Source organism: Gracilinanus agilis, chromosome 4 (assembly GCF_016433145.1).
Source record: "Gracilinanus agilis isolate LMUSP501 chromosome 4, AgileGrace, whole genome shotgun sequence".
In the NCBI taxonomy this organism is placed as follows: Eukaryota; Metazoa; Chordata; class Mammalia; order Didelphimorphia; family Didelphidae; genus Gracilinanus; species Gracilinanus agilis.
Window position 1 is genome coordinate 443,940,176 of NC_058133.1, and position 26,924 is coordinate 443,967,099.

The 26,924-nt window shown below is 36.7% G+C and overlaps 1 protein-coding gene across 1 annotated transcript in view; it reads right to left on the minus strand.

Annotated features, from left to right (window-relative positions):
• DPYD (dihydropyrimidine dehydrogenase) overlaps positions 1 to 26,924 on the minus strand; it is a 974,103-nt gene that overhangs the window by 26,182 nt on the left and 920,997 nt on the right. The window lies entirely within an intron of this gene.

A 26,924-nucleotide genomic window follows, 5' to 3' on the forward strand; every position in this document is an offset into this window, starting at 1 on the left:
AAATAAATATATTTTAATATGCTAATGAAGTTCAAGTCCATATCTTGCACTGTTAGCTTTTTACAAAAAGTAAAAATTTTCTCTGATTTAGAAGAGCTTGACACTAGCTGGAAGAAGACTCATCATGCCCTAGTAGGCTTTTAAAAAAACTAAAAGTTTCAGTGCTGAAGAGATTAAAATTAATATACAAGAACTAAATATTACATTTTATAAATTTTCATTAATAATAAACTAACAAAAAAAGCTAACTAAAAAGGTACTAACCCACCCCACTTGGAAGAGCAAAAAAAGAAAGAGGGAGGAATTACAGCAAGCTATATACAAACATGATAACGCAAACGTGGACAAAGGGAAAAGCATTCTGGGTAATACAGAAAGGAAGTTTGGGTAATGTAGTTTTAGGAATTCAAGATATTTCTAACTATACAGTGCTAAAGGGATTTAATACTCAATTCAAGAAGCTGTTTCAAGATTCAGGACCCCTGGCACCAGAGAAGAGAGCCAATCAAGACTTCAAGGGAAATTTGAGCTCATTTTACATCTGAGAAAACTGAGGCTCAGAGTTATTAAGGGAATTGCCCCAGATCACACAATGAATATGTTGGTGGTAAAACAGGGATGAGATTCTGGGATGCCTATAGCTGCCCATTTCCTGCACTTCTCAAGGATGCCATGCTGAATCATTACATGTATCCCTTTAGTGATCATGATGAATGTTGATTGTGATTTCCCAGAATAGCTGAAAAGCAAAGCAGCAAAAATATCGATTTCTGCATACAGAAAACAATGACTTTTTTAGTTTGCATAAAAGATGGTGAAAATAGAAACATACAACAGGAAATAGACGCAAATGGCTGCATCAGTATTCAAGATTACACACATACAGTACAAAGCCTCAAGGTTCTTTCTTTGTGCTTTCCAAAGTTCATTTAGCAAGAGACAAGGTTTAAGGATCCGCTGTGCTTCCGAGAAGAATGCTAAGTAGTATCAAGTTAACACAATGATGCACTTAGTTCCTTCATTATTCCACAATTATTTCTCTCTAGCCTGTCCTTACCCTTTCCTACAATCTTTGCTCTTCATTTTTCCTGGCTAATATGGGCTTTGATAGACACCACTGAATTCCAAATGGCTTGTATTGCTGGTAACTTGGAATTGTTAGGGCTGGGTTAGAAAGATGACCAAAAAAACAAACAAACAAACAAACAAACAAAAAAACAAACAAAAAAAAAACCACTTTCTCCCGTGGAAATAAAGCCCATTTTTCTAGCTTGATGGAGGTCTGGAACACTGCAATGTTCCAAGGTCATCCTGATCTCTAACCTGGCATATGTGCATCGCTGCATAACACTTGTTTCAAAACATTGAGCTTCATTCTCCAGACAGCATAATGCTCCAGGAAAATGAGTTTTCCAATTCTCTAGAGCCCTTGATAGGGTGGGTAAACTAATATTCAACCATGTCCCAACAATCAGACCAAGCTACAGCTGAAATTTCAGGAAGCAGTTTGTAATTATGGAAGGATCTTGTTCGAGTGTAAATATCTAAGTTTGTTACCTGGGACATTAATGCATTTCAGTGGGATAAAGGGATGAAGGTGTTATTGAAATAATGGCATCAGGGTCTGTTGGACAGGCATACAATTAATGGCATACTCTCCATACTGTAGGTTTTTTAAAAAATCACTATATTTTAATAAGATTTTAATGACTTTAGATTTTATATTATAGTAATTTATAACCCCTCAGCCTCCACCCTCAGAACTGAACCCAACTTTATATTAAGGAAAAATAGTCAAATAAAACCAACTAAAACAGTGACCAAGTCTAAAAATAAATGCCCAATTTTACCTCAATAATCCCTCCTCCCCCTACTTTCTGAGAAGAAGAGGGAGATAAATCTCATTATTTGTTTTCTTGGACCAAAATTGTTTATGAGAATCAAACAATTTCCAATCTTTTAGACCTTAGTGAGTTATTTAGAGTAAGCAGATGGCAGACCTTTCGAAGGTTGGTTAGAACATTGGAACTCACTTGTTGTAAGATCATAGACAAGTGACTTAACCTCTTAAGAGTTTTGGTTCCTTCTCTATAAAATGGGTATAATAATACTCTGCCCATCTCAATAGATTACTGTATGGAAATGACTTTTTATTGGAACCTATTTATTAGCATGGGGAATTTCAGGAAGGAAGCTCTCTTCTCCGAAGCACTTTTGCAGTTTACAGACTTAAAGGAACACTGAGAGCCTGGTGACCCAGAGCCAGTATGGATCAGAATGATATCTTAGGCTACCCACTAAGCCAATGTGCCCATTTAAAAAATGCTGTATAAATCTGTGCAAGTGTAAGTTATTCTCATTATTGTTTTCCTGAATCACCAAATGATTAAAATAATGTTTGAGATTGGAGAGAGAGTGGAACTAATTTACAATTACAGTTCAACAAAACCAACAGTTAATAACTTTTAGTTAATATAAAATAATGTAAACAAGGTCCTCGTAGACCATTATGTATTTGAATATAATCTTCAATTGGAAGGAATAAGCCATCTTGGATTAGTCAAGTCAAACATTTTGTAAATAAGAAATGTCCTTGAAATCCATTCAACACTGCATCAGGTGCTAATGATATGTTCCTAGGACATGTATCTGTTTGAAATTTTCCTAATTCACCACATTTCTCAGCCCCATCAGTGCTGGTTCTAGGAAATTCTGGAGTCCAAATACTCAATTTTGGTTTTGTTTTTTTGCTAATGACTTCATATGGTTTTATACTTTTCAATAAAGGAAGGTTGTTACAGCTTGACAAATAGCTTGGTAAACATCATAAATCTGATAGGTAAGCTCTTTGAAGGTTATATCAAAGGAATATTTGGAGAATCTTCAGCTGTCTCCTTTGTAACACAAATCCAAGGGATAATATTTTGTTTTCACTTAAATTAATCCATTGTTCAAATGGAGGCGGGGACAAAGAAAATAGTCCAAATAGTGACCATGATAAACTACAAAAATGGGCTAGAAGGCAATTTGGAATTATGCATAAAGGGCTTTAAAAATGCATATTCTTTGACCCATCAATACCACTAGTAGGTTTGTACCTTAAAAAGATAATAAGGAAAAAATACTTGTACAAAAATATTCATAGCCACACTCTTTGTGGTGGAAAAAAATTGGAAAATGAAGGGTTGTTCCTCAATTGGGGAATAGCTGAATAAAGTGTGGTATATGATGGTGTTGGAATACTATTGTGCTGTAAGGATCTGGAGGATTTCTATATGAACTGGGAGAACTTCAATGAACTGATGCAGAGTGAAATGAGCAGAACCAGGAGAATATTGTACACAGAAATTAAAACACTGTGGAACAATCCAGTGTAATGGACTTTGCTACTAGTAGCAATGCAAGAAGCCAGGACACTCCTGAAGGACTTATGTGAAAGGAAACTATCCATCCACACTGACAGAAAGAACTATGGGAGTTAGAAATGCAAAAGTCAAACATATGATATCATTTATCACATGTATATATAGCTTGTGATTTGAGGTTTAGGCTTTAAAGGAAAAAATATTTCAAAAGACTTTCTTTCCACATCTCTACCTGAAACTTTCTCTGCTATAAGAATAAACAACACCAGCAGTCCTGCTCACAAAACTCATGGCACCCTCTTATCTGGGACAAGGCAAGCCTGAAGGCCAATGGAAAGCTCACCTTTCCAGAGCTTCATTGCTCCCATCAGGTTATTTCTGTCCTCTCTTCATTCAAGAAATCAAGCCATTTTTATTGTGCCATATTAAATGCTCTTAAAACATGAAATATATGTGATTCAGTAGCCCCTAGAGTTTAGAGGATGTATCATCTTAAAAGTTATTAAGTTTACTCAAATAATAAAAGATTTTTCCCCTCCAGAGACTCATCAATCCCCCTATATCTTTAAGATTGTTTTCATAATATTTCTCTTCCTACCTCCTAACCCCCCCTAAAAGATTGTAAATGAATATATGGTCATTGTGTGTGTGCACAATCACTGATGATTAATAAACCATTTAGCTCAAATCTCTGCCTGAGAATATATAGTTAATTGATTTCCTATTGTAGAAAAGGGAAGCAGCAGGGCCAGCAGCAGGTGTTTTAAGTCTCCATTCATTATTTCCTCTCAGCCAAAGTTGTAGCCAGCAGTAATAGAAACCAAGGGGTTTTGAGTATAATGCTACATTTCCTTTTTAAAAAATTCTTTTTTAACTAGTCCATTAAATATTTTCCAGGGACATATGAAAGAATCATCAAAAATAATAAAATAAAAATGTATTATAGCAAAATATGATATGTAAAAATAAATAATAAAATAAAAATTAATATAATTTAAAATGTTTTTGAGTTTCAAATTTTCTCCCTCTCCTGCCCCTTCCCCCTCATTGAGAAGGCAAACACTTTATTTTGATTATACATGCGAGGTCATGCCCAACATATTTCTATACTTGTCCTATATTTCTTAAACAAAGGGGAAAAAAAGTTCTTTTTTTGAGGTTATCAAAAGCGGCTTTGTAACTGATGAACTGTACAAATCTTGAGCGGCAGTTAGATTTTCGTCTCAATAGTTTCTTGGGGGATTCATCATTGATGAATTTGTTCTCACCATAGAAGCCAAATCCTACTCATTTAAAGATAACAGTATCTCCCTCTAAAACTGTCTCTATCCAGATATAAAAGCATTACACTGCCAATAGAAAACTGACAATATAATGAATCAACAATGATATCTTAAACCAGCAAAGCTGTAAGGTGAAGAAGCCTGTTTGAATTATAATTTATTCATGGATCAATCCAAAGGTAATTGAGCATATTATGGAGTAGAAAGGGCTTCTTGTTCCCTAATAGAAACAGGCACTGGTATCTCCCAGTTCAAATTGATATCATTTTGATGAGACCTGCACCAACTTGGCTTTTCCTAACAGTATCTTGCTTCAGACTACCATTTTCTTATTAATAGTTGATACAAAATAAAGGATAAAAGTTTTCATAGCCCTGTTTCTCTCCTAATACTTTTTAAAAATAAGATAGATCCCTCCCAACCCCTACCCCCACCAAAGGATCATAGAATGACAGTCTTAGAGCTAGACAAGACTAGGGATGATCTAGGTCAATTCTCAGCTATTTGACAGAGCCGTGGAAACTGAGGGTCAATGAGTCAGTGATATCAAACAACATATAACATATAACAAACAACATAGCATCATAGAGTTTCAAATTTATAAGGCAACTAGGTGGCTTGGGGCAGCTGAGTGGCTCAATGGATTGAGAGCCAGGCCTAGAGACTGGAGGTCCTAGGTTCAAGTCCGGCCTCGGACACTTCCAGCTGTGTGACCTTGGGCAAGTCACTTGACCCCTACTGCCCACCCTTACCACTCCTGGGCCAAGGACGGTCCCTTGCCCGGATGAAAAAAGGAGGAGGGTTGGGCGTGAGGCTAGCAACCCTACCCTGTAAAAACTACATCTGCTAAAGAAACTGCAACCTAAAGTAGGGGCAGCTGGGCTAGCTCAGTGGACTGAGAGCCAGGCCTAGAGACGAAAGGTCCTAGGTTCAAGTCCGGGCTCAGACACTTCCCAGCTGGGTGACCCTGAGCGTCTGTGTGTCCCATTGTCTACTGGTTGTGGCCCTATGCTCCTAGAATGGAGTCCCAGGATAAAAAAAAAAAAAAGGTGGCCATAGTCTTACAATCAGAGCATCACAGATTTAGAGCTAGGACTTGGAGATTATCTTGCCCAACATCACACAGAATCACAGAATTCCACAGAAATCCAATTGTAATGGATGCCAGTGGACAATTTTGTCCAATTGTTACTCCTCAAATGAATCCTCAGTATGACATACCCATAAAGCAGATGTCTAATCTCTTCTTGAAGATCACTGAAGAGGGGTGTCTATACCCCATTCCACTTCAGGCAGCTCAAATTATAACTGTTTTTTCTTGCCTCAAGGCTCAATTTTCTCTTTGAAATTTCCACCCAGTAATTCTAGTTCTGGGTCTAAACAGAATAAAGTTAATCTTCTTACTTATGGCAAGCATTCAGATTCTTCAATGCAATTATCAAATACCACTCCCGACTCCCCACCTCCTGGCCCCCTCATTCTCACGCAGTTTCTTTTTGTCACAGATAGTAAATAGCAAGCTTGGGATCCAAACCCAAGCCCTTGAACTACCTACCAATCTAGTGTTACCTTTGCTATACCATGCTGTATTTCTTTTAAAGAAGAGTAATTATTGGGATGAATATGTAGGCTTAAAGTAAAATCATAATGAGGAGTTAGGTTGTATTGGATGAAGAAAGACATAAAACTGACAGATGGATTGGGGAGATAAGCTAGTCAAAAGGCATACCTGCCTAGTATTTCTAAACCATGACTGCTTTTGTCAAAGGGGATTTTTCACAGGTGACAGAGTTAACATAGTATATCGAACTTTATTTCTATTAAGGGCTCAATCATTTCCCTAAGATATGTGAACACACACTATTAATTTTATAAACGTCCCTTGCCACTAATAGAGGGTTAGAGTTGATTTTACATGATACACCCACATACTGACAGCAAAACCAAAGGAAAATGCCTACAGCATTTGTCTTTATGATATTTCTGATTATATACTGGTCCAAATACTTGTGTGGGTAGTTTGGGGAGTATAAATACTGATTACGGTTGCATATATGGGCATTCTGGTTGGAAATTTGGTTGAATTTATACAAACCACCCACCTCTGAAGTAGGGATAATGTAATAATCACTACAGACTAACTTTAAAGATTCCATTCCTCTCTATGCTTCACTGATGACTAATCTCCACAGGACATCTATTCCCCCATCACCTTCCTGTAAGGTACATTCACTTCCCTTCCCCCACCATTTTCAGCTCCCCTTTCTGTTTTTTGGTCTTTTATTAGAATGAAAGCTCCTTGAGGGAAGGGACCAGCTTTTTTTCTGCTAAAATTCATATTCCTATTGCTTTATACAATGCTTGAGACATAAGCACTTAATGTTTATTGATGGCAAAGGAGTCAAACAGGGAGGAATACCTTTAAGGTGCTTGGCAATGTTGCTAAGATAGTGGTGAACTTCCATAAGGATAAGTTTCCTTAATAAATTAATGTTTTAATTAAATTAATTATCTATCCCTCGAATTTGAGAATTTGGATTTTTTAAAAATGAATTCAACTGTTCCCTCACCCCAGTTTCTTTGGATGTGTATAGCCACGTTAAAAGATTTAGAACCATAGATTTTCAGAATTGAAAGGAACCTGTGGAGACATCCTTCTCTATAACATAACTGAGAAGTGATCATATAGTTTTTTTAAAAATTCCTTACCTTTGGTCTTAGAATTGATACCAAGTATCAGTTCCAAGACACAGAAGTTGTAAAGGCTAAGCAATTGGGGTTAACTTGCCCAGAGTCCCACAGCTAGAAAATGTCTGAGGCTACTTTAAAGAAAATAAACTTTCTTTACAGATATCTAGGAAGAGAAAAGCTACCATCAAAGGCAACTCATTCTACTTTTAGACAACTGTATATTGATTTTCCTCATATTAGGTAAATTTGCTTTCCTTTTCCGTCCCCCGCAAATTTTTGACCAGTGATCCTTCTGCTGACCTCAGGGGAGCAAAGCAAAATCTAGGACGCCTACCACACCAACCCGTGGAGGGAGATATAATTTCTACCAACTTCTACCGCTCAATCTTTTTTTTTCTCTCCAGCTAAATATTTTCAGTTCCCTCAACCATGACACGGACTCCAGTTCCCTCACCATCTTGGATTCTCTTCTTGGAAAACTCTTTAGCTTATCAGTGCTTTTCTTTGGACAAGCATGACCATGACGGGAGCTCAAGAGGCTCCAAAGTCTTCCTCTTGTTTTCTTAGAGCAGTGATGGGCAAGCTACGGCCAGATGTGGCCCTCTGGTACACGACATTATTCCTAATCTGACGAATACCATGAGTAGGATACAATACAATGAAACTTCAAAAGAGTTGCCTTAGAAACATAGTGACAGATGAGCATTTCCTTTCCTTTGGCCCCCTCTTTAAAAACTTTGCCCATTACTGCCATAGAGTATTTAAAGCCATTTACAGCTTAGCTCTATCCCAACTTCCCAGTTATATTACTTATTATCCCCTTTCATTCAGCCTGTGGTTCAGCCAAATTAGCCATTTTGGTTGTTCCTCACACTCATCATTCCAACTTCCATCTCTGAGATTTTATGTGAATGCTTGCCCTGTGCACAGACTATTCTTCCTAATTAAGAATCTACAGCAATCAGGATTTGAACCCAAGTCCTCTGTTTCCAAATCCAGATATATATATTTTTACTTTAGCAGATTGATATATGCATACACGTACATATTCATATACCTATATTGGGTTCAAATCTTAGTTTTATATATAAACTTGGGCAAGTTTCTTAAACACTGGCCTTCATATATATGTATATCCATACATTTTATGTCTCTGTAAATCAGATATTGGCCTGGACTTGCAGTTTCGCTAATGTAATAAATTCCTGATAAGGAAAAAACTTCCCCGTGGTAGATTGTCAACTCTTTTGAAACTCAAAGACTTTCCTTAGAGAGCTCCTGAGAGCTCTGATAATTTTAGTGACTTGCCCAGCATCGCAAAGCTAGTGTCTGTCAGTGGTGGGACTCGGACCCATGGCTTACTGTCTTTATGAGAGCATTTGGGAAATGGCTGAACAAGTGGTAATACATGATTTTAATGGAAAATTGTTGTGCTATAAGAAATGACAAAACAATATGATAACAAAAAACCTGGACTTACAGGAGATCATGCAAAGTAAAGTGAGCAGAACAAGGAGAATACTGTGTGCAACAACAATGATGCTCTATGATGATCGACTGAATGTCTTCACTATTATAAACAGGGCAAGGGTCTCGGTCAGCTCCAAGGGACTCACGACAAAAAAGGAAACTCAATGCTATAGAAGGAGCAGGTGGAAGCTGAATGCAGATTGAAACATACTATTCTTCACTTCATTTTTTCTATGACTTTTTCTCTAGTGCAAGCCATACTTGCCTTGTTTCACAACATGACAAACAGGGAAATATGTATGATATGATAGTATATGTACAACCTACATTGTATTACCTTGCTTCTTAGGAAAAGGGGAGGGGTGGGACGGAGGGAAAGAAGTTGAAAAATATAAAAATTTTACAAAACCTGACTTTTTACCTGTAGTCCATGCTACTTCTTTAAAGTAATATACATTAAAAAAAAAGCAGAATGCTTATGTATGGTTTGTGATATATAAATACAGTAAAATCTACCATAGTTATCAACTGTTACATAAATTTTCAATTACCATTAAATCTTGAGGAAGGGCTTTTTTTTTCATTTTTTCTTGGCCTGAATTTCTAGAATTTAGCCCTGGGCCTGGCTCATGCATTTAATAAATAATTGTTGGCAGATGGCTTGATCTTGATGGTGCTTGTTTTGTCTATCTTGTAATGTTTTGTCTATCTTGTAATGAATCTGGCCTCAAACATATTGGTGAATTAGCTGTCCACCATAAGCATATCAAGATTTCTCCCAATGGAATGGGTGGATGAGAACAATTTCAGTCATGAAGATGGCTAAAGCAGGCTCTTTGAGACACTTACTTGGTAAGACATTAAAGATGCTAAGGACATCCACTGTGTTGTGGGCTATTGCCAGTCATCTGTGTAACTGAAATTTTGAGGTCTCTGATCTAAACTTCCTTTGGAAGTTTAGGGGTCTTTCAAACTACATTTCACATGATTCCTGGCTTATGTAATGACGTAGGCAGTTACGTGATGACGTGGACCAGAGGCTAAAAATGAGTGGCTGGACTTGCACACTCTTTTTCCAGCTGAAGCAGCATGGTGGAGGAAGTAATGGCGGGTCTTTTAAACTGACTCTTAAGATAGCATGTGGCTTCATTTTTCTAATGGCTACCAATAAATCTTTTAAAACCATAATATTTTTAAATCTATCCCTTTATATGCATTTTATTTCTTACACATCTTTCCTTTTGTCCTGCCACTGAACTTTGATGACTCAGGAATGTGTAATTAGAATCCGTTACTCTAAAAAAAGCTACAATTCCCAGCACCCCTCTCTCTTCCTGCTGTAGACAGGATATAAATTCTGTGGAGTTCCATCTCTCACTCTCTTGTCTTCCTGTTGTGGCTTTGGTGGAGTGGGCTTTTTGAGCAGGTAGAAAAACTTAATCATGTGGTTCTATTTTGTTAGATAATAAACTTTATAAAATATAATACTTGAAATATTGGACATTAATTTTAATCCTACATTTATGGCAACCACAGAAGTAGGGTTTAGAACCCTTACTTCTCTCTGAGTAGATTAGTTTGAAAAGAAAGCACATTTCTCTTGCTGTGGCCTCTCTTTGGAGTTTTCCCTGCTGCAGCCAATCTTGCCTCCCTCCTGGGTAGTCTTCGCTGAGCTACTGCTGCTGCTGCTGCTGCTGCTGCTGCTGCTGCTGTTGCTGCTGATTGCTGCCTCCAAGTCTTTAGAACAAACAAGCTGGGAAGTATACTTTTTTCCCTTACATTGCCAATAGCTGAGTGCTTGATGAGTGCTGCTTTGGAAGCCCAAGTGTGTTTCTCTTAGTCAATAATCAGCCTCCTAAAGGCTTTTTACCTGAGGAGACACTTCTACCCTCTTAACTCCTTGTCCACGTGGCAGGGGAAGCACGCTTCTCCCTAGCGTTTTTACCTCTGTGGGGAGGGGACGGAAGGCTACTCTTCTAAACTATAGACAGGAATTAGAATTGGCCCACTTTATGAAAGAGCAGTATATTACCCATCTCAAATAGCTCCTAGTTTTAGGATGTCTTTTCTTTCTACTATTCCTGGGTGCACTCGTCCTTTCAATTAGCTTGAATAATCCTAAGAATCAGGGGAGAAATTCATCTCCCTACACCCCCTTACCATTATGACCTCCCCAGTCTCTACAACACATCCAATATGGGATTCCTCCACACATGGGCAACTCTGCCTTACTTAAACCCAACTGTGATACCCTGTGATGTCATTTTTCCTCTTAGAAAATGAAGGACAAAGATAATACTGATTTAACAGTTCCTGGCATCTTCACTTTATGAACCAACTTTTCAGACTTTAAAAGAGAAACAAAATCTACCATTATATTGGTATATGTGTACTTGTAACATCTATTTTCTTATGGGTTAATATGAGGAATGTTTGCGAATTATTAATTAGTGGCAGAAGGAGTGTATGGTGATAACTTAGATAATAAACTCCTCTCTTGGATGCTGAACTCTTAGAGGGGGTACGTTCTAGGGTTAATTTGTTTAAGCATTGTGTAGCAACCAGCACAGTGGAAGCTGTTACACACAGTTAGGTATTTAGTACATGATCTTTCATGATAAGGATAATCATGATTATCATACTATAAAAAGATCAGAAATGAAAATTAAATAGTACAGAGTTAAAGTCAAAACTTCAGTTATGAATCATCAAATCAATCAAGAGAGGCTTTCTTTTGTTTAGTGTTGAGGATGCTATCAGTTAAACCATGAATCACTGTTTCAAATTGGTACATTGAACCTGATTCTCTGACTCATCTCTGAGAGATGAAACTATCATGAGTCGCCTACTTCAAGGCTTTCAGATTCCAGGACTGAGCTTCACTCCAGTTGGCACTGACATTAGTGTTATCTGACCCAAGCTCCATATGAGACTGACCTCCATGTTAACTGTCAACACAGATCCCCAATTTAACACTGATCCCCCCACACACACCCTGATCCAACACTAAGCTCCCTGCTAGGGGCAGCTTAGAGTCAGAAAGTTCCAAGTTCAAACCTGGTCTCAGACATTTGCTCATTATATGGTACTGGGCTATGTTTGCTTCAGTTTCCTCATCTGTAAAATGCAGATAAAAACAGCACCTATCTCAAAGTTTTTTTGAAAATCAAATGAGATATTTGCACAGTGTTTGGCACATAGTACGTGCTATATAAATTGGAGCAATTTATTATTATTATTATTATTATTATTATTATTATTTTATATAATAGAGCTTTAAATACTTGAAGACAGTTCTCATGTCCCTCCTTTCCCCTGAGTATTCGCTTCTCCGGGCTAAATGGTTTTAGGTCTTTTTTCTCCTTACGTGATATAGATTTAAGGCCATTTCCCATCCTGGCTACCCTCTCGTAGGTCTTTTAATGTCCTTAAGCTTTGGCTCTCAGAACTGAACAAGATAATGTAGACATGAGCTGACCAAAACATAAGGTGGGACTATCATTTTCCCATTCCTGGAAATGAGGTCCTTTTTAAGAAGCCTTTTTAATTAAAAAAAAATCACTTTTTCTTTTGGTTGCCACATCACACTGCTTACTCACAGGAGCTTTCAGACTACATAAAAACAACCATAAAGTATTTATTTTTTGTACTAAAGTATAAGATTCAATATCAGCATCGACTGAATTTCATCTTGTTAAGTTCAGCCCAACACTCTATTCTGTTAAGACCTTTTTGGATCCTATCATCCTTCTTTGCTTTGTGTTAGATGGAAGCAAATCATGGTCTTTTCTGGATGATGCAGACTCTGAAGTTAAAATCAACTCTTCCATCTTCTCTGAGCCTTAAATCTCGACTTTCTCAAAATTTATTCATGACATTCTCTCCCTCTATTATTGACTCATATTCCTAATACTGGGTTCCAATTACTTCTGTAGATCCACACCCATTTCCATCTCGACCCTAATCTTCGCTTCTATACCGATTGGTTTTCTGACACAGATTGCTCTCAACCCTCTTCAGTTTTCCTTGGATCCCTACTTGAGCACTGTTTTTTAGGCTATTGGTAAGCCCCATTCCATTCCCGAAGCCTGAGAATATGGAAGAATAAATATGAAAACTGTTCCTGTCCTCTAGTAGGCATATCCTGTTGGATTTTCTTGCCTTCTTCCCCCCAAAATGGAAAATAAATAATAATACATCTCCTATTATCTTAAAATTCAGAATAATTGAAGGCACCACCTATCACTCCCAAAGTTCACAGAAGACAGCACTTTTTTTCTTTATAACCCTCATTCCCATAATGTCTCAAACCTGGATAGATTCCCTAGAACCTTTCAGAATCACTTAGGAATTTGTGTTAAGTGAGGCTATGTAGTTTGCCAGCTCAAGCTAAGTGATTTATATTCAATCTGAGAACAAATAATTTCTGGGGAGAATTGGGAAGAGTTATATAGGAAGAATTTTCTTTCCCTCTCTAATTAGGAGACCTTGCTTTTTTGCCCTATAGCATCTATGAAGTGAGGCTAGTTTTACTGATTACAGTAAGTTCCTACAGACAAGGGACTCTAAAATCTTTGCATCACCTTCGAACACCCAGCACAAAGCATAACATATAATAAACATTCAATAAAGTATTTGTTGATTGAGGGATGGATTGATTAAAATCAGTGTTATTGATAAAATGGGGGTACACTAAAGTTAGGGGGTGATCTCCTTCCCTTGCTGAGTGACGGAGGGGTAAAGGTGATTGTGGTGATAAGAGAGGAATGAAAGGGATGGCTGAGTTTAGGGAGGAATGGACAAGGTGGTATTAGGATGGTAAGGGTACAGGAGAGGTGTTCAGGAGAGGCAGCAGACACAGAATAGACATTCAGGCTAGAGACAGAGGATACTGAGGGGAAACAGGCTGAACCCTTCCAGGCAGGAAAGGTGCCTTTACAGATACAAGGAATAGGGCCAGACAGAAGTGGTTTGAATCTGACTTGAGGGCTTTCTTGTCAGTTTCTCAAGTCCTCAAAGGAGGAACCACAGGGCTCCTCTCTGTCAGTGAAACTGAAGGGATTCAGGAGGAAGTGTTGGGCAACTACTTCCTCCCAAGATGGATGCCTCCAGTGTTTCCCTCAGGAAATAAAGAGAATTATTCCTTCCCTTTCACCCTTGCCTAATTTCTTCAACACAAAGATTCTCCAGAGGGTTTGATTAGGTAACAAAGAGATTTATTAATGTTCCAGGGATGGTCTGGAAGGAGAGAGGAGTTTGGAGTTTCTGACAGCCTCTAAGGAGAAACTCAAGATGGGGGAGGGTCACAGGAATGGGTTAGACTAAGAGAAAACCTGCTCTGTCAGCCTGGGAAGATGTGGCTGCTTTTAAGGTAGAGGGTATACTGAAGGGATAGTTAGAATTCAAGGGTGTCCTACTTGCTTACTGGGGAAAACTAAACCCACAAAGTCTTTACACTAAAAACCCAAAGGCCACCCTGCCTCCCAGAGCCCCTGGAAAACAGGTAGGGAAAACAGGGAAGTAATATGGAGAAGGTCAGGGAGAGGTCCAGAGAAATTAGCTAGGTACAAATTGTCCAAAGACAAGGCACAGGCCAAAGCAAACCAAAAGCCAAAATAGAGCTCAGGTTGATCCTTCCGCTTTGTTCAAGTGTCAGGGACCAACTGAATTCTCTCAGAATTCCAAGGCTTCCAACTGCCAGAAGTTTTCAGTTGGCCCCCTGCAAGAGCAAAAACCCCTTTGCAACTTTTGCATTACAGCAGTAAAGATTATATTGCATTTCTTTAATGTATTTTCCATTTACAACTTTCTAAAAGTTGTTTAAGTTAATATGTTTAATTTAGTACATGCCATTAAAATAATTATTGGGTGTAGACCAAACAAAAATATATATTTTTTTCATTTCTGTTAGTATAGGACACAAGTTTAATGATTAGGGCAAAAGGTCAGAGTTTTCTGAGAGCAGTTCATGCATCACCATGAGCAGCTATGAAAACGATTAGCTACCAAATGTGAATATAATAAACGCCATTCTCAAGAGTCAATGCCTTATTTATATCCAGATGCATATTCAAAAGTTACAAATGGATAATGGGTGCATCATAACCATTTAGTGATAGAAAAATGATATGAATACAAAATTATGGCTCTTTATCTTTATAGGGTTTGGAAATTTTACAGTTTCAGTTAATTTATCTTTACATTTTTTTGGTCTAGGCATGTGACTAAATTCCCAGTAATTAGCAATTCACCTAAACTTCATATTTTTAGAGACTTTCTTGGGGGCACTGAGGAATTGTAACTGTCCATGAACTTATAGTTAGTATGTTCAAGTAGGACTTAAATCCACATCTTTCTGATTCAAGGATAGCCTTCTATAACTACACGAGAGGCATCAGAAACAAAGGGCCACAGGCCACAATGTCTCTATGGCTTGAACCAAATTAGAAAGTAACTGTGTAATATTTAACAAAATAAAAAAAATAAAATAAATTATAGATAACATGACATTTTAAAACTAAGTGTGCAACATGCAGGGATCCTTATGCAATGATTAGTGACCCTTGTTTCTATTTAAGTTTGACTCTGACATAATGCACTATACAGTCTTTATTTTTATAATAACTAATTCATATTTATGATTCTATGTAAATTTCTTATAGATTCATAAGTAAAGCATGCAACAAGTGAAAACTAGTATAAATTTTTTTTTGTTCATCATTAATGAAGTTGAGAGAAAAATGAGTGTGCAGAAAGTTTGATGCGATCTAATGATCTAGAGGTCAGTAATTCCCAAAGTGGGTGCTACCTCCCCCTGGTGGGTGCTGCAGCGATCCAGGGAAGTAGTGATGGCCACAGGTGCATTTATCTTTCCTATTAATTGCTATTGAAATTAAAAAAAATTAATTTCCAGGGGCTCTAAGTAATATTTTTTCTGGAAAGGGGAGGTAGGCCAAAAAAGTTTGGGAACCACTGATGTAGGCCATATCATGGCATGAGTCTTTAAGACCGAAATTGGAAGGAGATTAACAGAAAAAAAATTGAAAAGATCTGTCAACACCTTTATTGTTCAAATATAGGTGGTGAGGTTGATCAAGTGAGTTTCAGATCAATTTAATGAATTCCTTTATTAGTTAAAAGAGCTCATAATATTTTGTATATATTTTTGCTCAGCCATGTCTGACTTTTTGTTGTCTCATTTGGGGTTTTCTTGGCAAAGATACTAGATTGGTTTGCCATTTCCTTTTCCACATCATATTTATATTTGGACTGATTTTTTTGCTGAATGTGTTTATATTAATTGCTTCTGAATGTGAATCCTTTGAGTGTCTTGTATTTTTGGTAGTGTTTATGAGGTTCTGTGAGTTCTTCGCCTATTTTGTGAAGTTGCTCCAGACTTGATTTTCAGTATTGTGATCTTAAAAATGATCCCTTGGGCTCTGGGGGCCCTGTTAGTTAAATTTGTGTGAACTCAGAAATTAGCTATATTTAACCTTAAAATTCCCAATTCAAATTTAGAATTTTTTCCTGGATTAAGTCCAAGGTACAATCAGTGAGCTAAAGAGAAAATGACCCTTTTAGATTCAGGACTTAAATAAGACCTGGTTTTTAAGCTTAGAGTCTTTGAGGGGCCCCAGGACATTGGTTAAAATATCAGAAGATTAACTATATATAAATGATATTATTTGGGTTAGATCCAAGGAAGCTACCATTGTCCATACAGTGATTACAATTCTATGATAAGGCTGGTATTTGGGCATTTGGACTACTCATGCAGCACCAAAACTGTTTCATACCAGACTTATGGAAGGCAAACATTAAAAACAAACAAACAAAAAACAAAAATGAAAACATGACCTAACAGAACCAGACTCTGAGAAAGAGAAAAATGGTGCCTGAAAGTTGAAGTGAAGATTGAGACTAGCTTTAAGGAGTGTGAGGCACAGGGAGAGAAGGCAGGGTTGGAGGTTATGGTCAGAAAAAGGGAGATCAAAATCGTGGACAGCGGCAGAAGAACATGTGTGAGTAATAATGAGATCATGATATGACTTTCCTGAGGTAGGCTTGAGTGGAGTCAAAGTTCAGATCATGGAAATTGGGAAGGTTGATAAACTGGAAAGCGTTTTTGACGTATTTAGATGTAAACTGAAAGCCTTTAGTGTGAGAGAGACAATGAACCAGGTATGAACATCTGAAAAAGGAGTATGATAGTGAAGATGGAATCTACTATAGAATATTTCTTGCAAAGACATGAATATCTCTTACAAGGGAGAGAATGAAGGAGGGAATAGGCATTTGTTAAATATCTATTACATACCAGGTATTGTGTTAAGTATTTTACAAATATGTCATTTTATTCTTACGACAACCCTAGGATGCAGTTACTATTAATATACTGAACTGAAGAAACTGAAGGAGACACAGTGACTTGCCCTGAGAGTAAGTGCCCAAAGATGGATTTGAACTCACGTCTTACTGCCACCAAGCCCAGTATTCTATCCACTGTGTCACCTAGTGCCCAATACCTTATATTAATTTATTAATTATATTAATTATATTAACTTTATTTGAGGAGACCCTTAATGCATGTGCATATTATTATAATAAAATATTATTTAGATGGGAGAGAAAGTAATGATATACGTTCGTCCGTAGTTGATATACTTTGTATGAGGGTGAGTATTGATGATGTGGGATGTGTTTAACAGGTCTCCCATGCAATAATATTCAGTGGGCCAGATCAGCTATCACTCACCCCCACCCCAGGGAAGACCTATGAGGGAATAAACTCAAAGAGGTTCCCAAACTGGCAAAGCTATAGTGGGGATGTTGAAGGAAGGTGTCGGGGTTCATCTGTGACCCTAGTGGGTTGGATCCAACCCTCAGTGCCAGAAATACTGAGACAAACCTCCCCACTACTAAGTTCTAATAGCTTTGCCCTTTAAGAAGGTGTTTGGTATCAGTCTTCCCCTCAGCCACAAGATCAGTCTTCTTCCCCTCAAAGTAACAGCCCCAAGTTACCACTAATGAACTAATAAAGATTTATTATAAGGATAAGGGAATTCAGGATAACAGGGCAAGGATTATTTGTGGATTTAGAAGAAGGAGGGAAATAGTATAACTTCTCTATCAACTATGAACCCCACAACAAGAGAGCAGTTCTTGTATCTTCTGCAGCTTGGACCCAGAAACTGACTCCCCCCTCCTCACAATCTCCTATCCTTAACACTATCTAACAAACAGGGGAATAACTGCAAGAAAGGGGTATAAGAGGGATCAGGGAAGGGTCCCTCAAGTGCCCACTCCCTCTGGAGTCCGGGCACTATGGCCAATTATGGAGCACAACTCTTTCAGTATCTTCTTTGTTAGCAATGAAATCAGTAGAAAGGTTTTGCTGTTGAAATCTCCAGATTGCCCCTGAATTTTGGGTTCAGAAGGGCTAAATTCCTGTCTAGATCCTCCCAGCCACCCACAATTATCCACCCCAAGCCCAGCCGAGAACTTGAATGACTTCAGCCATCAATTGGCAGTTGGTCATTGGCAGTTTAGAATCTTCAAAAATCTTCACCAAACTCCCTCCTTCACTGGCCCCTCCCAAATGGAACTTCCTGAGGCCAGCTTTAACTCCAATTGCCTGCTCTCCTTTGCAAAATTCAATTCACACAGTTACAACTTTTAATCACCTTTTTTAGTAGTAATGACATCAGATATATTGTTTTTTTACTTGACGTGAGTATCCTTGCCTCCTTTGGATACTATGTGAATCGATACCTCAACATCTTCACCATGGATTACCTCCACAAATATTTGGTTTAAAATAGATGCATTTATTTTCTTTAGTGCCATTTCTAATTCCTCTATGCATACCCAGAACTTTGGTGGAACTACTACATAAATCATTTAATAAGAATTCATGTAGAATAATTCAGGATTTAGTAAATTATTGGTTAATGGTACAAATTCACTACAAGGAATAGCATCTCCTTGAACATATAGAAAGGGAGAATCTTCTGTTGTCATATTGTTCCTGAAATTACCTAGAGTACCTTCCTCTCTTAATCCTAGCTGTCAATGGCTAATTTCTGACAATGATTAGCACTTAGCCAGAGCTGATAAATACCATTTTGACATGGTAACAGTTCTTAATGAGGACATCTGTCAATATAACCATCTAGAACAGTCAAGACAGGTACAATAGCACTGATTCTATTATCTAGTTTCCCTAGCTTGATTTATTATGATTTTCTTTCATCTAAGGATAAAATAATAGGTATAATATTACTGAATGAAGATTCCTAGGGAAAGTTCAGGGAAAATAAGATGATAGGAAAATGTAAACAAACTAAAATATTTATTTTGATAAAACGTATTAAGATAATAGAAAGCTGGTAATGGCAAGCATTGATAGGAGGAAGGGAAAGGAGGAAGGGAGATGAGTTTAATCATATAACTTAGGAAAACTTGTGTGGAAATTTGTTATTATATGTAATTGGTAAAAAAAGATAAATAAAAATATAGAAAGTAAAGCTGGTAATGTTAAAAATGGCTGAGTGCTATGGCATTAGGGTGGGTGCTACCGCCCCCTGGTGGGTGCTGCAGTGAACCAGGAAGGCGGTGCTGGCCACAGGTACATTTACCTTTCCTATTAATTGCTATTAAAATTAAAAAAAAATTACCAGGGGGCTAAGTAATTTTTTTTTGGAAAGGGACAGTAGGTCCAAAAAGTTTGGGAACCACTGGATTATACCATAGATATGGTGCTGAAGCAATATAAGCTAGTAATATAGCTGTGATTTATTCTAGTTTCAATGATTAAAAAGTTTTTTTGAAATATATGGAATAGAACTATATTAATTATATTCTAGTTAAATTATTAATGTTTTTCAGAAATTTATTTGAATTTATTTTTATGCTTTTTCATTGATGTGAGGAACTCCTGGTGAGAAAACTCGCCCAATCCATACAGATAATCAACTTCTCAGTAGCTTAAGGGTTTTGGAAGAGTTGCATGAATCACTAAGAAGGAGGAATTTTTTTTTTAACAGTCACACGGCTGGTATGTGTCAGAGGCAGAACTGGAAGTCAGGTCTTCTCTCCAAGTTAGATTATCCAATTATATCTTATTGTCTCCAAGGATATTTATATTTCCTTTGAAAACATAATTCAAATGTTTTCTATATGCTAGAATATCCTTATATCAAATGCAGAGGCTAAACTTTTGGGATAATAGATTAGATTTCTAGTTTAATAATGGAAGTCAATGGGAAATCAAGATTCACTAAACAGAAAATCATTTTATACAAAACTGAAATGTATCTTTTATGTGATGGCTATTTATAACTGTTTTAGGCTTGGTATATTTAAATAAGTCTCTTCAAGAGAATATAATAATTGATAGATTAAACATAAAAAAGGAACTAAAGCTTTTAAAAAAACTGGACTATTATTCTATATTATAAAAGTAAATGTTATCATCTGTGGGGGATGGGGGAAAATGCTAAAGATTTGAGCATATTCCTTTGCTCCTTCATGAACATCTGGCAGTCTGTCACTTAATAGACAACAACATCTTCTCTAAACAGAAGAGACTAGAATTCATCAGGGATTCCTGTAGTACAGTATGTGCTTAACTTAAGTACCTGCTTTCCGTGATTTCCATAGATTATCATATTCATGACACTGTGGAGTGAAAGCATTCTTCTCACTCTCTAACCAGAACATGAAAAAGAAATTAAAACATTGGCAGGCACTTTGTCTCCAGTTTGTTGGACAAGTAAGAAAAGGACTTTCCACCCATTTATGTAAATGAAATTCTGTCAGCTTAGACGCATTTTAACAAAGATGAAAGCTGATTGTCTATTAATAAATACCTGATGGAATAACAAATACAACTGTAGTTGAATGTTTTCTTGCCATAAATGCAGTCCAGTAGTTTTTAAGGCTGGATAAGAAGAGTAAAATAATTTGTGGAGATCCAATATTCAACTCATTTTGTCTCTTTCTATGTACAAAAAGAAAAGTTGGGAAAAAAGGAATTTTCCTATTTTGTGTAATAATAAATTGAATATCATAGTTATAATCTATGTAACTATGTCCTTTTAAAAGTGTGTTTTAATAAATACATATATGTTTATGCACATACACACATTTTCATGTATATGTCAACTATATAACCATATGCTCACTATTTTACAATGAATTAGAAATACTATACCAGAATGTACTATGACATATTCAATTGAATATTCTATATATTGGAAAAATGAGGATCTTCAATGAGTTCTTCATTATAGGCATTCTCACCAGTAATACAGTGAGAAATCCCTTTTAGAATTCAATTTTCACACATTATTGAGGCCAAAAAACTCATCACCAACTGGCCAACCAGGTACTGATCTTTCCACTTAACTAGATTAAACCTCACACAACAATCCTTTATCAGCATCACAATGGGAGCCTTTCTTACCTTGGTAGCATCTGCTAGAGGTTGGACTCTCTCACCATGATCTTTGAGAAGCAATGATTATCTCCATTTCATGATGAAATGTAGGGTTAAGATTTTAGTGGAAGAGATAAATGGGATCACAGAGAAAGAACTAGAAGACCCTCAGAAATCACTTATTCCAACCACCTCTATTTATAGATGAAGTTAAGTTCCTTGGCCAAGGTCCCACAAGGACCTTAGCATTAGAGGTAAGATTTGAGCTCAGATCCTCTGACTTCGGAGCCAGGGTTGAATGCACTATATACTATTCCATCTTTCTAAATACATACATACATATCCCCACAGCATTCTGGAATATTGCTTTTTAAAAATTTTATTATTTTATTATTTAGAATATTTTTCCATGGTTACATGATTCGTGTTCATTCCCTCTCCCCCAAATCCCCCCTTTCTCTCCCCGTAGCCAATGTGCAATGGAATATTGCTTTTTCACATTTTTTAAAGATAATTCTCAAGATAATTTTCAAAGATAATTCAAATGTTGATTAACCAGTTTATATCTCATATAGGTTTCTTAATTACCCTTTTCCATTTACCTTTAAAAAATCATATCACTACTACCTATTAAATCAGTTTGTCAAGAAAGGACTTCTGAGTGATGCCAGCAACAAGATGGAGGACTAGAAATTTTTTCTAATCATCATGACATTTTGCATCTTTGTAAAACAGAATTTTTCTTGCAAAGAAAAAGGAACTTCAGCTATTTCTATAGTCTAGGACATCTAAAACCCAAAAGAATATTAAAAATTCCATGAAATGATGCTTAATGACCTTGAACTCATTTGCCCCCTCTCTCCCCAACTCCCAAGCTACCTGCAGCAAGGTTGCACTAGAAGAACTAAGGATAAGACGGAGGCTTACAACAAGACCCAATCCTCATATTCTACCTCTTCCCCCTTTTTTGTGTCATGGACACCTGAGTTCTAAGCTAAAACATTTGCCCTGGTTGTTATACATAACTAGGCAGATACTGCCCCTTAGGAACAAAAAAGCCTGCCAGAAGCTATAACCTCATAGCACCAGCACTGTAATGTTCTGAACTGTCAGTTCTGGGACAAAAAAGCCCCTAAGGAATAAATAGAGTGGGTCAGAACTCCAGGACAGAGCACTATATTGTTGTTATGGGGCTGTACAGGACTCCACCAAGCCTGAGGGAAAGAGCATAGTGTCCGGCTAGGGTCAGTTTTGACTACTCAAAAGTCAGTTGGGGCAGAGATCTAGGCTAATGAATTGCCCAGTATGGAAGGAGGCTGAGATTGTTGAAGATCCCCAAGGGAACTACAATCAAAGAGGAGGGAGTCAAAAAGAGAGCAATAAGAAAAATAAGAGGGGGAGAAAGGCTGAAGTCATCAGATATTTCAAGAAGAAAAAAAAATTCAAAGATGTTGAAAATAAACAGATAGATCAACAGGAAAATAAGTAATGATAGAAGAAAACATGGCCTTCTGACCTAGAAAATGACTCTATATATGACTAAATATTGAAAAATAAAGGAAAATTATCCATCATTTGATGAGACGGAGAAGCCAGTAGAATTTGAAAAGGATATGGAACTACAACATGTTCTTCCTGATTGGTTAAAAAGAAAAATGATAAGTGGAAGAGCAGATTGTATGACCTGCACACAAAAATAATTGTCAGAATAGAAAAACTTGAATCTGCAATGGCAAGCTTAACAACAAAAAATACAAACACAGAGAAGAATAGATTGGGAGTGCAAATACGCTGAAGTGAAGGACAATTAAGAAGAAAAGAATCAACTCCCCCCCCAAAAAAAAAACTAACAGAAAATATATTCACAATATAAGTGGAACATACTGTTCTTGAAGGATGACTCTGTAGAGATATAAAGTTTTTCAGAGGAACATGACAGGATGAAAACTTTAACACTGCAAAAAAGGAAATATAAAAGAATTGCCCCTAACTTCTGCACATAGAAAATGAATTTTATATATAGATCATTTTCAGGTATAGAGGAGGTGAGGCACAAAAAAAAGCCAAAAAAAATAAAAACACTAAGGCCACAAACTCCAAGCTATATAGTGGTTATATTTAATAATTAAGTTCAGAAACAACTGTAAACAATCAGGAAAAAGTTATTTTAATACAAATGAAAAGACATTCAAATAATGCAAGACCATTCTGTATCTACTTGAAATCATAGGAGGTAATGGAATAATGTGTTTTAAAGAGGAATAGAGAGCTTAAGATGCAATCCAGAGTGACATACCCTACACATCTGAGCTTAACCTAAAATGAAAAAAAGATGGATGTTCAATAATAAAGAAGAGTTTGAAACATTTTTAGAGAGTAAAGCAGAACTGAAGAGATTATTTTATTCTTGAATACCTGATACAACAGAAATGTAGGACTAGTGAATAAATTTAGCATCAAGAAAAATCATAGCCTCAGAAATCATTTAGTTGAGCTATTTCTTTCTACTCTGGAAGACTGGTTGAAGGGCAATGTTGAAAACAGGTACAGCTTGAGATTGGAAGTTATCTGTGGTTTCAGTTATTCTCTACTGACTCCTTATCTCATTAATTAGGTTTGAAAAAAGAGTATTTCTCACCATGGCAAGGACTTGTTTTCAAAAGTCTCTCCTATAGTAGATTTTTACATAGAAAAGATTCTCGTCGTTCTGGAATTATAATAGAAAAAGCTTTTATTAAGTGCTTTCTATGTGCCAGGAATTAGGGATAAAAACAGAAAAGTAAGGAAGGACTTGCTTTCAAGGAACCCACAATGTATTGAGAGCAGTAACACATAAAGGAGAGTTCCTTCAGTTGATGGCATATGGAGAGGTCAGCTAGTACTTATAATATATCAAGAAAAACAGGGCAGATGGAAAGGCTATAAGATCCTTGGGGAATAATGGCAGGACAGATGGTATCTGACCAAGGGAGAATAGTATGAGTCCAAAGGTCAGGGTGGAATGGGGCTCTGGGATACCTCAGGAAGAAATGCAAATATGTGTGTGTGCATGGATGGTGTCAGCATCTAGTTAAAGGTGAACTCTCTTATTGTCCCTGGTAGGACCTGGTCAATGTGGTTATGGAGCTTGGGAATAGAGAAAGGGAAGGTTTATATCTTCCTTCTGCTGTGACCAATTGCATAGGCTAGGGTTGGATTTTGATGTGGTGGGGCTGGGATGCCAAGCCCTAGAATGAATGAGAAATCAAAATTTTTGTTCTCTAACTACCCCAAATGGAAAGTATTATATTCTCCCCAAATGCTTACCAGTTTAACGCTGTTTCAGAGTAATAATTATCTGAAACTACAAAAACTATAACCCATTGTTCACAGTTTTAGTAATTGACCAAAACTTCCCCTTTTAGTTTTATTTAAAAAGACAGCTAGGTGGTACAGTGGATGGAGTTCTGGGTCTAGAATCAGAAAGATGCATCTTTCTTAGTTCAAATTTTGCCTCAGACACTTACTAGCTGTGTGATCTTGAGTAAGTCACTTAACCCTATTTGTCTCAGTTCCTCATCTGTAAAATAATCTGGGGAATGAAATGGCAAACCATGCTAGCATTTTTGCCAAGAAAACTCCTAATGGGTTCGCGAAGGGTTGGACAAAACTGAAAAACAAATGAACAACTAAGTATACATTGAACTGAAGAAAGAGAGAGAGAGAGAGAGAGAGAGAGAGAGAGAGAGAGAGAGAGAGAGAAGATAAATTATTGTGTGACTCTGAATCATTGCAGATCCATGTGTTTTTCTACTTCTAAGTCTATGGTTTTTATCTTTAGTTATTTTTATTTGCCATTTTCCTATCTATCTCTCCAACCTTGTGATTAAGCAGAGTAATAAGAGATAATAGAATAAATGATGGTACAGGAAGAGGGGAAATAAAAAGTTTTAAACTTTTGTCATGTCCAAATAGGAAATACACACTTTTTACTTGTGGATGTGATTGGTGGTGTTGAATTCCAGCTGTTAAGCTGGAAAGTATTTTTCCTCTCAAGGATATCAATGATACTCTCTCCATTTTGTGAAAGGTAAGGACTTTTCTCATCTCACTGTTGTCTGTCTTTTCCATTGGTTTCATAATTTAGATACCTGCCAACCCAGGTTACCTCTCACAATAATTTCTAATCATTGGTGCACAAGGACTCCCCCATTTGAAGAATTGTTTCCTGAATTCATCTCTTTTCCAAGTTAAGGATAGTATGAGATAAGAAAGGTAGGCAAGAGAGTATTCTGGGTGGTGTCACTGACCCAATGTGTGTATGATACATAAATGACATCAGCTAATGATGAATCCAAGAATATTTTCCCTGAATGAGCCAAAATATAGTTATATTTTACTGTATTCAATAAACTAATGAGTGAATAGTTTTGTGAAATTGTTTTCTTGGTAGTCATCCAGTGATGTCACTGTGCATATGATTATAGTAATGTTTCCATAAATGCAAATAGGTGCTAAATTCTTAAGTAAACCACCTCCCACGAGCTTTATCATTATCTCTCTCTTATGGTAGATAAAATTCACTTACCAATCGTATTACATACATAATAGCGTTCTTCCTTAGTCATCTTTCACATTTGGTAATTTTTCTACCTCTACTTCACAAGTTTCTAATTTAAGTGCTAAATATACACCAAAGACAAATGTTCTTATATAAATAATCTCCCTTTGGAAAATCCAAGAAATTTACCATAGTTTATACAGTGACTAAATTTCTATGACAAAACTGCCATTATGGGCATTTGGACCATTCATTCAGTACCAAAATTATTTCATGCCAGATTTACAGATGGAAAAAAAGAAGAAACCTAGCAAAACCATCCAGAAGAAAAATAGGTTGGTGTTTTCCTTTTGCTCTTATTTCCTCTATGTCATCTTCTCTACTTTTATCTTGGCATGGTGCATTGGGAAATCTTTGTATGCCAAAAGAACGAGGCCTGAATTCTTGTTTTTGTAAAATAGAAACTTGTATTCAAGATGAATATTGACTTTACAAAGATGAAAACAAATAGCAGTAAGACAAGTTTTACTGGAAATAAATTAATAATTATTATAGTAACTAATATTTATATATTTCACTTTATAGTTCATAGATTCAGAGATGGAGAGGCTCTGTGATACCCTACAAGTCATTGAGGTTAACCCCTCCATTTTATGGAACTAGAAACCCCGACAGGTTAGATTAATTGCTCCAAATTAGGGAGGTGGCTGCCAATATTTAAACCTACGTCTTCTGACTCCAAATCCAGTATTCTTTCCACTACAGCCAGTGGTATCAATCTCAAATAGTGCCAGTTGCATATTGACTTAGAAAACAACAAATTAACATTATCCAAGTTGCATTACATATTTTAAAATCTTGTTAAACATTTCTCAATTATTTTTTAACCTGGTTCTGAGCCTCACTCAGGAGTTTGATGCTTTTGCACTATAGCATACAAAGCAATTTATATTATCTCATTTGAGCATCACAGCCACTGTGTGCAGCAGAAACAGTGGGTATTATTTTTTTCCAATTTTGGAAGTGAAGAAACTGAGGTTCAGAAAGGTATTATGTTTAACAAAATAAAAAAATGATGCAATATAATATTAATTTGTGTTTTTAATAACACTTATCTAGACCATAACTGCTATTCT